The 13,261-nt window shown below is 43.3% G+C and overlaps 1 protein-coding gene across 1 annotated transcript in view; it reads left to right on the top strand.

Annotated features, from left to right (window-relative positions):
- Window positions 1-13,261, top strand: part of XKR4 (XK related 4) — a 394,969-nt gene that overhangs the window by 196,067 nt on the left and 185,641 nt on the right. The gene's annotated exons all lie outside the window — the stretch shown is intronic.

Below are 13,261 nucleotides of genomic sequence, written 5' to 3' on the forward strand. Positions count from 1 at the left end.
TTTTGAACCTGAAATGACAATAGGAACACAAGCCTGGTCGCAGTAAAGTATCCAGAGCCATGAATCACGCAGTATAATTACTGTATGCTATTGTTAATCATAAGTTTGAAAACAAACACTGGGAAATAAATGATTCTTCTCCTCTGCTTTGTTAGGTAAGGCTGTCTTAGCCGTACAAATGACACAACTCAGAATGGGTTTGATTTCCATTGTGCTCCAATGGTGATCTATTAAACTCAATAGAAGAGAGCTCAGCTGCCATCCCGCTGCCAGAGCTGACTGAAAAGTGGAAACGTAGTTATTAAACTTTGCAGCTGCGACAAGTTTCATTTATCTGACTGCAAACTGGCAGCAGACATTTTAATTAGAAAAAGCTATTAATAATAAAACCAGGAAATCCTTATTATAGAGGAAATATTACTGCTTATTAAACACGACGTCTGCTAAATTCTGCTAGAAAAAAAAAAATGAGGCTACTCTCAGCGTGCATGTGTGTAATGAGCAAAATTTATTATAGCTAAGGTATTATCAATAATGGTTTAAAATGTGCAATTTGATATGTGCTTGTGGCAACCTACTGTGAAGTATGGCTTTCCTGTCTTAAAGGAAAAGATATTGCAGTCAATGACATCCCAACCTGCAAAACCTAATTTTGGGGGGGTGACAAACTAATTTTAGGGAGGTGGCGCTTCATGGGAGCTTTGACTTGGGAGTGAGCCTGCTCGAATGCCCTGATAGCAAGCTGCTTGCTATGGGAGCACTAGATGAGGGGGAGGGGCCTGGAGTGTCATGGGGGATTGGGGCTGCTGTGTGTAAAACCCCTGCACAGATCAGGTAAGTATAACATTTTTGTATTTTTGTAATTATTAGGCAATGGCTAAGACTAATGCCGCGTACATAGTTACATAGTTAGTCAGGTCGAAAAAAGACACAAGTCCATCCAGTTCAACCACAATAAATTAAAAACAAAATAAAAAACACAGTACAATCCTATACACCCAACTCCATACCCACAGTTGATCCAGAGGAAGGCAAAAAACCCCAGCAGAGCATGATCCAATTTGCTACAGCAGGGGAAAAAATTCCTTCCTGATCCCCCGAGAGGCAATCGGATTTACCCTGGATCAACTTTACCTACAAATCTTAGTACTCAGTTATATTCTGCACATTTAGGAAAGAGTTCAGGCCTTTCTTAAAGCAATCTACTGAGCTGGCCAGAACCACCTCTGGAGGGAGTCTGTTCCACATTTTCACAGCTCTTACTGTGAAAAAAACCTTTCTGTATTTGGAGGTGAAATCTCTTTTCCTCTAGACGTAAAGAGTGCCCCCTTGTCCTCAGTGTTGACCGTAAAGTGAATAACTCAACACCAAGTTCACTGTATGGACCAAGTTCACTGTATGTTGATCATATCCCCCCTTATTCTCCTCTTCTCAAGAGTGAATAAATTTAGTTCTTCGATCAGACGATCAGAAATTCCGACAACAAAACCGTGGATTTTTTCCGACGGATGTTGGCTCAAACTTGTCTTGCATACACACGATTGCACAAATGTTGTCGTAAATTCCGAACGCCAAGAACGCGGTGACGTACAAGACGTACGACTGCACTATTAAAAGGAAGTTCAATACCAGTCGTGTTAGTAAAAGTTTGGTGAGAGACGATTTGCGTGCTTTTAAGTCTGTTACAACGTGACAAATGTGCTATCTCCTTTACAAACGCTAATTTTACCAGACAGAGCACTTCCGTCTCGTACTTGATTTAGATCATGCATGGAAATTTGTGCGTCAGAATTGTCCACACAAAATTGGAATTTCCGAGAACGGATTTTGTTGTCGGAAAATTTGAGAACCAGCTCTCAAATTGTTGCTGTCTGAAATTCCGATGGAGCCTGCACGCGGGCGTAATTTACAACAAAAAGCTCCCATCGAACATTTTTTGTCGGAAATTCTGAGCGTGTGTACGCGGCATTAGACTAACCTAACCTAACCTCTATCCTAAGCCCTACCTCCAATTACCTACTATTCTGCATATTCCTCATTTAGCTCCAAAAGCATGCATAACTGGACTCCAGTAGCATATAAAACTGATTTATCCCTGTGCCCTGGTGGCCATCAATGTATCAAGAATTACCAGCACAGATAGTGCCTAAATACAGAGCTAAAATAAAAGGGCTAATTTAGATTACATTTACGTAGTTAAACCTTCAACAGAAGGGACTGAGTACAACTCATTGGTCTCTATGCAGAAGTGAGCCTGATTTCGCACTTTTCATCTTTAGTAAATAAACCCCATTGTGTACTTAAAAGCGGGGTATGCCTGTACACTGGAGAGGAGTTGCAAGTACTTGCAGTCACCTTGCAGTGTCTGCACTTAGGAAGCAATGCTAGATTTATGAATTTACAATACCTGACAGGTTCCTTTTAATTATGCAGAGATTTCACAGCTGTCTTTCTATAAACTTGGCAACTATCAAGCATATATCAGGGAGAACACATTTTATGGAGCCATAAGGTCATTGTGACATGTATGCAGGGAATGCAGGGTTATTCTGTAGATTTGAGCGAACAGAACTTCCCCTTTAGAGTACCGTCGCTTTGTTCATAATTTTTCAAAAACTATGGTGTGTGGGCAACATCATTTTTAATGATGAAGTTGGAAAAATTTCGTTTTTTTTCATGATGAAAAATTACATTTTTTTTTTTCCAAGACAAAAAGTGATCGTGTGTACAGGGCATTAGTGTGCTATAGTATTGTTCTCTGCACACAGCATTTTTTTGCCCTGTTACTTACTTTTAAGCTCTTTGATAAAGTTTCCCACACTTATGATCCTGCACTCTTCCAGAACCCCCCTATACAAAGTAAATAGTAGAGCGCTCCACCTCCCTCCTGTAGAACTCTTTTTAACAATCAAATTTACTATCTCCAGTGCCATGCATATCAAATTATTCAGCATTACGCAGAAGGTCACACAAGGTCCAATCGTGCAAAAACATGCAGGTTATATTTGCTAGAATAAAATGCATTATCAAGGCACATTTCATCACTAAGGTGACTTCTTCAATAGATAGCTTTATTTGTGTCATCAGTCAGACAGCTGATTAGAGCATCAGCAATGATTCCCAGAAACGAGAGTGAACACCCCCACCAAAAAAGACAGACTGTTAACTGCAATATATTTTGGGGTCAACAGTGATTTGGTGAACCCCTGAGGAAGTCACGTGACAGTGACGACACACGAAGGGAGGAGCCAGGTGACGATTGTTTTGTTTGCGTGCATATTTTCAACACGTTTAACACCTAAATATAGGTATTGTCACTTTATTCAATGATTTGGTGAGGGAGCTTGTGAGGTGTGTATTGTGCAAAGACAGACCTGATTGGAGGAAACTTTATTCCTGCTTGTAATCCCTTCAAACAACGAGGCAATGCACTGTGTTACCCATAGTTTCTTAGTAATCTTTATTTTGCAAAGCACAATTCCATGTTCCGTGTTGAATAGAGGTGGAGTGCCATCTCTGCTTGCTTTTTTCAGTAAAGTTTTTTAATGACCTGTGGATGATACAGTTTGTGGCCTCATTGTTTAACCACTTTAGCTCCGAAAGGTTTACCCCCCTTCATGACCAGTCTTGTCTATATTCCTAATGTTTTTTATTCTAATGTTATGCATTCTTAGGGTGTGCCCCCCAAGTCTATCTTTGTCTATATTCCTATCGCACACATTCCTGGAAAACAAGGCTCATCAGTAGCGACTCGTTTTGGAGGCGCGCAGGACCCCTTTCGTCAATTTTCTGTTGAATGGAATGGGATAGGGTTCAACCCCAACTGAATTTTAAAGCGTCTTATAAAAAAATGAAAAGTCAGCCGCTACAAATACTGTAGCTTCTGACTTTTAATATAAGGACACTGTCCAGGGATCCAGCGTTGTCGGCACCCAAAGTGGATTACTCAAGTAGTGGAAACCGGCAGTAAAGCATTCAGGCTTTACAGCTTCCTACTGCACATTTACGAGTCGCACTGCACTTTCTGAATGGTCCCGCCGTCTTATATGACACACAGAGGTCCCAGAGGGCAACGGAGGGAAGGAGGAGGGGCGGATAAGTTGTAAATCGGCAATCTTACCAGGGAGTGTCAACATCAAGTACCCGCTCCCCAAAATGTGTGTGAAAATCCGCTTTAACTGCTATGTGGGGCTCTCCATTGTAATATTTCTCCCAAGTTACACTATTTAGCATGTATAGAGAGTTCATAAAAGGGTCAATACAGTAATTTGGCATATCTGTGTCCTGCAGTCTATAGTAAATTCCCAATAGGAAAACATGGTGGCTGGCAGGGCCGGCCTTAGGTGTTCAGGTACCCTGTGCGAGCTAATCTTGTGTCGCCCCCCCATCTTCACCCCTCGCCCCCTGGTCACCTAAACATACACAAAGAGGCTGTCCGGGGCCCCTCTATCCTCTCCCGGGAGCCTGGCGAGCAACAATGAGGAAGAGGTGAGGCAAGAGTCAGTGCTGCCCCTAGGTGGCAGCGCGCCCTAGGTGGCTGCCTTCCTAATCCGCCTAGTGGTAGCGCTGGCCAGGCCCTGCTGCGACTCACATTCTGCGAGCTGTGATGGCCGCACGGCGCCCCTGTTGCCCATGGCGCCCTGTGCGGCCGCATAGCTCGCACACCCCAAAGGCCGGCCCTGGTGGCTGGTGACAAAGGTAGTTTGGATGACATGCCCAGCTCAGCCTGTCAAGGGTTTGCTGGGGTAATGCCAGTGAGTATTGAAAAAAAAATTCCGGATTCAACCTACCCAGTTAGCTTTTCATTTCTTCATGATGAAAATGTACTGCCCTAGTCTTCTAGTTATAGAAATGGAAGTTGTTCCCCTCGGTAACGGTGCCTTTTTGTCTTGCATAGACGCAAATCTTGGTGCAGAGACAAATGCATGAAGTCATACAAAAACTAAAAATAGGTTTCGTGCTCCACTGCAGACTGTGTCACTGAGATGTAAATTATTCCCAATGCCAACTTAATTCAAGCAATCCGCAATACAACATTTCTACTTGAAGAAATATGACACACGGAGAGATTTTCAAACATACAAAATTAAATCTGACTTGAATGATCTAAACCTGATATACTCATGGGATTCAGGTAGACACAACCATTACACATTACTATGGCAACCGCAGAGCTAGAGACACTTTCCTTCTTTTACAGTGGAAGCCTACAGAATTTTTATATGACGTACAGCAGGGGAAAATACATTGCTTCCTATACCTTTTGTTGAATGCAGTTAGTAATTAACAATTAATGAACTTAATTTACATATTTGATTATTTAGGCGACATTCTTTATTTTTTTCTATAATGGTAAATATAAAGCATTGCAGCGGACGCAAGGACGTCATTGTTTTGACGTGGACGTAAATTACGTCCATACCGATTCACGGACGACTTACGCAAACTAAATTTTTTTTTTTCAAATTAAACGCAGGAACGACGGCAATACTTAACATAGCAGGTTTAACTATACGCCACTAAATAGCAGGTTTAACTATACGACGAAAAAAGCCGACTAGAGACGGCGTAAAAGAATGCGACGGCCGCTCGTACGTTCGTGGATCGTCGGAAATAGCTAATTTGCATACTCGACCCGGAAAACGACGTGAACGCCACCCAGCGGACGCCGAAGAATTGCATCTTAGATCCGAAGGCGTACGAAGACGTATGCCTGTCGGATCTAACCCAGATGCCGTCGTATCTTGTTTTGAGGATTCAAAACAAAGATACGACGCGGGAAATTTGAAAGTACGCAGGCGTATCAGTAGATACGCCGGCGTACTCGCTTTGTGGATCTGCCCCTCAGCATTCAACATTAGGGCTGATAGGGGTAGGGGAATAAGGATAGGGGAATCCCTACTGTGAGCTATTATGTTCTCCCAACGGAGGGGACACAGGGAGCCATTCCTTCTGGGAGAACACACAGTAATTATTGCTAACAAATATAGCCGCTGACAATAATCGCATGAAAAATATGATATGCTTGCTCGATCAATCAACTTGGGTACAATCAGCCTGCTCAGACATAGTTCAAATCTTGGCTGGTCCCTGATGAACTGGCTGAGATTTGAACGATCTATGACTGGCTTTACCAAGCCACATCGTCAGTTCCTAGAGTGTCAAAGAGATACCCCAGCACTTCTATTCATACTTTAGACCACCTTAATCCAATTATCATGGAATGTGTAAAGCCTGATAGACACAGAGTACAGTGGGTTGAACGGAAAAAAAATAAAAAAATCACAGCTCCGACTGTATTAACGATCCAACATTAGTACAGAGATCTCCCCCACTGAGCTGTTGTGTTTTGACTAGGGTTGTCCCGATACCACTTTTTTAGGACCGAGTACAAGTACCGATACTTTTTTTCATGTACTCGCCGATACCGAATACCGATACTTTTTTTTAAATGTGTCCCCAAATGCAGCCATGTCCCCACAAATGGAGCAATGTCCCCACAAATGCAGCAATGTCCCCCACAAATGCAGCAATGTCCCCACAAATGCAGCAATGTCCCCCACAAATGCAGCAATGTCCCCCACAAATGCAGCCACGTCCCCCACAAATGCAGCCACGTCCCCCACAAATGCAGCCATGTCCCCCACAAATGCAGCCATGTCCCCACAAATGCAACAATGTCCCCACAAATGCAGCAATGTCCCCCACAAATGCAGCCATGTCCCCCACAAATGCAGCCATGTCCCCACAAATGCAGCCGTGTCCCCACAAATGCAGCAATGTCCCCCACAATTCAGCCATGTCCCCCACAAATGCAGCCATGTCCCCATAAATGCAGCAATGTCCCCCACAAATGCAGTAATGTCCCCCACAAATGCAGTCATGTCCCCCACAAATGCAGCCATGTCCCCCCACAAATGCAGCCATGTCCCCCCACAAATGCAGCCATGTCCCCCACAAATGCAGCCATGTCCCCAAAGAGAAAGCCAAGTCCCCCCCCCCGCCGCCATCTCCGCCTAGTTGATCAGCGCGGGGAACATTACAGCTTTCATTTGAATAGCTTCCCCCGCCGCACCTCTTCATATATAGCCCCTCCCCCTTGTCCGGGCACTTTGATAGACAGATCCCCCATCCAATCCAGGGACGGCTGATCTGTCTATCAAAGTGAAAGCTGTATTGTTCCCCACGCTTATCAACTAGACGGCGGCAGGGGGGAGGTCTTGGCTTTCTCTTTGAGGACTGCACTGCTCCGCTCTCCGCCCCCTCGCCACCCGCTCTCCGCCTGCTCTCGCTCTGAAATAAAAAAAAAAAGTATCGGGCGAAGCATCGGGAGCATTTGCGCGAGTACAAGTACTTGCGCAAATGTTCAGTATCGGTACCAATACTAGTATCGGTATCGGGACAACCCTAGTTCTGACAGGGGGGACACCCCCCCACCAGAACACTTCTATCAACGCTCTCAGCCATTGACTGAGAGTGCTGATCGAGAGCCGGTTGACTGCTGGTTTTACAGCATGCTTGTCCGACAGTAGTCAAACCAACTGACGTACACAGGAGCTGAATGTCGGCTGTTTTTTATTGACCTAGCCGATGTCTCCTGACATTTGGTCCATGTGTACGGGGCTTAAATTATTAAATTAAATGATTGTTCAAGAGCAGGATGTGTGGTGTAATAGTCAAGGTCCCATCCTCTCCTATTTACATAACATCATTGTTGGTGTCAGGAAGCCTGCGTGGGTGTCAGCTCCTCGATTCGCATGGCTAAAGGTGTGATTTGTTGTCAGATTACCAAGATAGAGATATTTATGATGTATTTTATACGGTAGAAAGATGGTGATGAAGGCCCCACCCCTTTTTAGGGGAAGGTCGCTCCATTTTTATGTAGATGACCTCTTTCATGCCTCTTTCGAACCACTTGTCTCCACTGTCCAACCTCACTGTCCTCGAAAGAATGTCCCTTTTCTTTAAGGTGTAGGAAGACTGCCAAAGCTTGGTCTGTAGAATTTGCTCTCCTGTGTTTGGCCATTAATTTTCTTGAGAGGTTGTTTTGTCTTCCCAACAAACGAGTATTTGCATTCCTCACTACATTATACCAAGTTACTTTGCTTGTGTTTGGATGTTAGGCCTTTAGAATGGATAAGGGGCAGCTAAAGGCAAGACTGACTCCAGCAATGGGGCATCATTCCACTTACCAGAGGTGCAAGATTATTTTGTACTCCCACTGATCACCAACCCTGGGGCATTTTTTACAACTCACTACCGAGCTTTGAGCTGTTTACTTTCATTGACCACTTCTACCAGGGTCTGGCCCCACTTAAGTCTAAAGGACTGTGAACTGACCCTTTGTTTAGAAAGTTTGGGGACCCTTGCTCTAGACTGTTTTACTAAGGCCCCTTTCACATTGGGGCATTTTTCATGCGGTACAGCGCTAAAAATAGCGCTGCTATACCGCATGAAAAATCATGCCCCGTTATGTTCAATGTGAAAGCCCGAAGGCTTTCACACTGAAGCGGTGCGCTAGCAGGAGCGCTCCAAAAGTCCTGCTAGCCGCATCTTTACCGCGGTTATAGGAACGGTGTGTTCACCGCTCCTATACCGCGCCTTCCCATTGAAATCAACGGGAAAGCACGGTAATAATGCCCGCAACGCGGGCGGTATTAACCCTTTTTCAGCCGCTAGCGGGGGTTAAAACCTCACCGCTAGCGCCCGAATATCGAGGTAAACACGACGATATAGCCGCGGCTCCACGCTGCAATGTGAAAGCAGCCTAAAAGTCAGCACAATAAATAATTGGTCAAAGGAAATCTCACTAGCACCGCATCCCATAAATAATGTATTTATCGGCGTATAACACGCACAGGTGTAAAACACACACCTTCATTTTAAGAGGGAAGTTTCTGGAACAAAACATATTTTTTTAAATAAACAACTTTGAACTAAAATAAGGGTCAGTGCCCATCAATGCAGCCTGATTAGTGCCAATCTGCAGCCTCCTCATCTCCCATCAATGCAGCCTGATCTATGCCAATCTGCAGCCTCGATGCAGCCTGATCAATGCCCATCTGCAGCCTCAATGCAGCCTGATCAATGCCCATCTGCAGCTTCAATGCAGCTTGATCAATGCCCATCTACAGCCCATCTCCCATCAATGCAGCCTGATCTATGCCCATCTGCAGCCTTGATGCAGCCTGATCAATGCCCATCTGCAGCCTCAATGCAGCCTGATCAATGCCCATCTGCAGCTTCAATGCAGCTTGATCAATGCCAATCTACAGCCCATCTCCCATCAATGCAGCCTGGCTAATGCCCATTTTTAGCTTCCATGCTCATCTGAAGCCTCACCATCTCTCATCAATGCAGCCTGAACAGTGCAGGGAATCACTGAGCCGTCATCTCCTGTTTACTTGGCTCTCACTCGGCTCTCGGTCAGCAGTCACACACACAGTCCCGCCTCTGCCATCGGCATTGGACCAGATTCTGTGATAGAGGACTGGTCCAATGCCGGTGGCGGAGGCGGGACTGTGTGTGTGACGTGAGAGCCGAGTAAACAGGAGATGATGGCTCGTGAATTCCAGCGTCCTCCTCCTTCCCCTCCGAGATACACTATTGGCGTATAACACGCAAAACCCGTGATTTTCCCTTTATTTTCAGGGGGAAAAAGTGTGTGTTATACGCTGATAAATATGGTATTCAACAAGACATGAAAGAAGTATGGACATTTAGAGTAGTTTCTCATCTAACTGGATGGTTAGCTAGAGGGGAGATGAGTCTTCCAGTAGTGAAGACTAGTGATTTGTTGCTGCACTCTAGACCTATCAACTGGTACCGTGCATCTTGATGCCACCATTTAAAGTCTTCAAGGACCCTCCTGGTGGCATCTTCTTACAGCAATGCATCCATGTCACCAGGCAGTGATGTGGGTATTCAGAGAAGCACCCTTCCACACTGCAGCCTGGTACAAAGAAGAACCAGACCGATTGATTGACCACTATTTCAGGAAAGAAGTTTGGACATTTAGATTAGTTTCACATCTAACTGGATGGTTAGCTAGAGGGGAGATGAGTTGAGTTAAGTGTAGTAGGGTGGGTTATCTTAAAGTGGAGTTCCATCCATTTTTTTTTATGTTTGTCTGTGCTGCATGCCCTAATCTCATAGTGTTCAGAATGGACAATTTTTATTTATTTTGTTGCTTGTAAATACCTTTATTTTGTAGTCCTTCATTACTTCCTCCTCCTTATTAGCCTAGGCTATTAAGTCACAAGGCTATTCGCAAGGGTTTCTGGGATAGGCATCATGTATCCCAGTAGTCCTTGCAAATAGCCTATTTGCATAGAGAAGGGGCGGCAACTTCCTCTGACACTCCCGTTGCTATGGAAACCGGACTGAAACCTATTACATCGCTTGTGCAGCACTGAGCATGTGCGAGATCTGCAAGGCTGAAATCCAGGAAGTCATACAGTCTGGCTTCATGATGCCCACACTTAAGATGGCCACGGTCTATTTCTAGATTATAAACAAACTAAATGCTCCAACAACCTAACAAAACGGACCTTAGTTTACAGAGTAACTTTACTAGACAACATTAAGCTTGTGTATTACAGGGGTATTTATATTTAAAAAGTGAAATTGTGGGTGGAACTCCCCTTTAACTTGCCTTGCTCTGTATAAGCATTACACTATTAAAGATGTATCATTCAAAGGAATGATTTTTTCCTACAGCCACTGAAGAATTAATTATACAAAATTACAATCAGGTTACACAGAGCAGCTGCTACATTGTTGTCCTGACCTTTGGCAGCTGTTATGCACATGCCCTACCGCAAGACCCATCATTACAGTGTGCGAGAAACAACACTGTTTTTAGATCTATTTTATCTTCCTTCACAACAAAGCCTTTAAAAGCATTGCCTGAATGGATGATGTAGTATAATACAGCAATCACAGTGATATGGTTTCATTAGGTGTAAGGACGACTAGGCCATATGTCACAGCTCTCTCAGTATTAATTATTGATAACTATCCAATATGAGATAATTGCTTGACATCAAAGTCATTAGATAAAATTGTCTTTTGTCCTTATGCTGCCATTTTTAGACATTTGATATGTTACCATTATTGAAATGCAGTGATCCTAAGGATGGAGGAAAAGAGCCCTAGGACAAGGAAACACTAAGCTGGTATTATGAAGGTCTGCCTGTCATCAACATTATTTATCATTAAAATTCCATTAGGATCTTTGTCTGCAGACCTTGTTGGTTTAAATACTTCCACCCAGAAGATAGACTAGTAGCAGCTTCCTGTAGAGATAATGTAATGTATGGTAATAATGTGTACCTCTCTATACCCTCAGAGACTGCAGTGATCAATGTCTGCAACACACAAAGCAAAAATATTGTATATAATCTTATAAAAATAAGGGGGGATTTATGTAACAATTATATATATATATATTAGGGCTGTGGAAATTAACTATTAATTCATCGATTAGCCTAGGTTCACACTGCTGCGAATTCAAAATCGCGGTAAAATGTGCGATTTTACCACAATTTCGCGGCTGCGATTTTGCCGCGATTTCGGCCGCAATTTAATGTAAATCGCGGCCGAAATCGCAAAAAGTAGTACAGGAACTACTTTTTGAAATCGCAGATGCGGCGTCGCACTGATTAGGACAGTGCCATTGCCGCCGATTTGAGATGCGATTTGACATGTCAAATCGCATCTCAAATCGTTCCAAATCGTACCCAGTGTGAATCAGGGCTGAATCTTTAATGCATACGGCCAGTTTTCCCGACCAAAGGAAAACATGACAGTTTTCCCGGCAGGAAAAACAATCGTGTGTACTAGCCATTAGTGGTGGTTACTACACCTGCTTTGCAGCACTGGCTTCCATTACCAGCAGTTACTCAATCTGAATAGCATTTTTATGGGTATGCTTTGGTTTCCTACCACAATTCCAAACAAATTGCTTTTATTGTGTGTGTGTGTGTGTGTGTGTGTTTATGAGAGGGAGAGAGAATGAGGCCTCATACACACGACAGAGTTTCTCGGCAGAATTCAGCGAGAAACTCGGTCAGAGCCGGATTCTGCCGAGAAACTCTGTCGTGTGTACACTTTCAGCCCGATGGAGCCGCCGAGGAACTCGTCGAGAAAATAGAGAACATGTTCTCTATTTTCTCGTTGTTCTATAGGAGAACTCGGCCCGCCGAGCTCCTCGGCGGCTTCAGGGCTGAACTCGCCGAGGAACTCGATGTGTTTGGCACGTCGAGTTCCTCGGCCGTGTGTACGAGGCCTGAGAGAGTTACTGCATGTGAATGTATCTTCCTTTGGAAGTCTATTCTTACCGATTGGCAAATAAACATCTTTGCAAGCGTTATTATAATTTCAATTTCATAAAGTCATAGTTCAGCCCGGTGACCTTTTTAAATGGCAGCATTCAAAGCAAACAGAATTGGCCAGTCTGAAAAATAAAGTGTACAAGTGGAGGTACATAGAATGGATCTCTTGCTTATTAAATTACTATTTTACATTTTCCTGTGAACTTTGATATTTATGTATTTCAGAGGCTGGCAGTAATTAGTGTATAATATGGAATATTTTTATTTTTTTTATTTGGTAAAATTTATGTGTTAGAAAAAGGCAGTATGTGCCGCTGTATGGTGTTTTTTTTTTTTTTTTTTATTCTCTTTATTCATTTGCAAAGAAAATCACAGTATAAAAAAACTACTGAGACGGCAAGAAAATTGATGTTAGGTTTCACAGGGCTTTAAAGCAGAACTCCAGGTAAATATAAAAAAATAATAATAATAGGGCTGTTACTGATCAAAATGTTTCTGTTCGATTAATCGTTTTTTTTTTTTTAATCAATTAATCGACTAATTTCGATTAATTATAAAGCACATACATATCCAACTACTTTTAGCTGATCTCCTTGCAGGCTGATTCCCAGTGCAGCTACCAACAACTGGAAAAATGGATAGCAGGATACCAAAAATACACAAAGGCAGCGCTCGATGGGAATAGCATTAAAACTTTTATAGTCTTCAAGTAGGTAACCAAATAAATATCGCACTGGAGATAAAATCGATGTAGCTACATAAACTGTAAAAATGGTGTGAGTAATACCAAACAGTAGCAAAAGCAGTCATAAAAACATGTACCTAAGTATGATACTGGTATAAAAATGTGTACAACAATACCACTGCTGAATCCAGATGAGGAGAGGTTAACATCAGCCCGTCGGCATGTAGATGTCCCGTGAAGG

This window comes from Rana temporaria, chromosome 5 (genome assembly GCF_905171775.1).
Source record: "Rana temporaria chromosome 5, aRanTem1.1, whole genome shotgun sequence".
NCBI classification, from domain to species: Eukaryota; Metazoa; Chordata; class Amphibia; order Anura; family Ranidae; genus Rana; species Rana temporaria.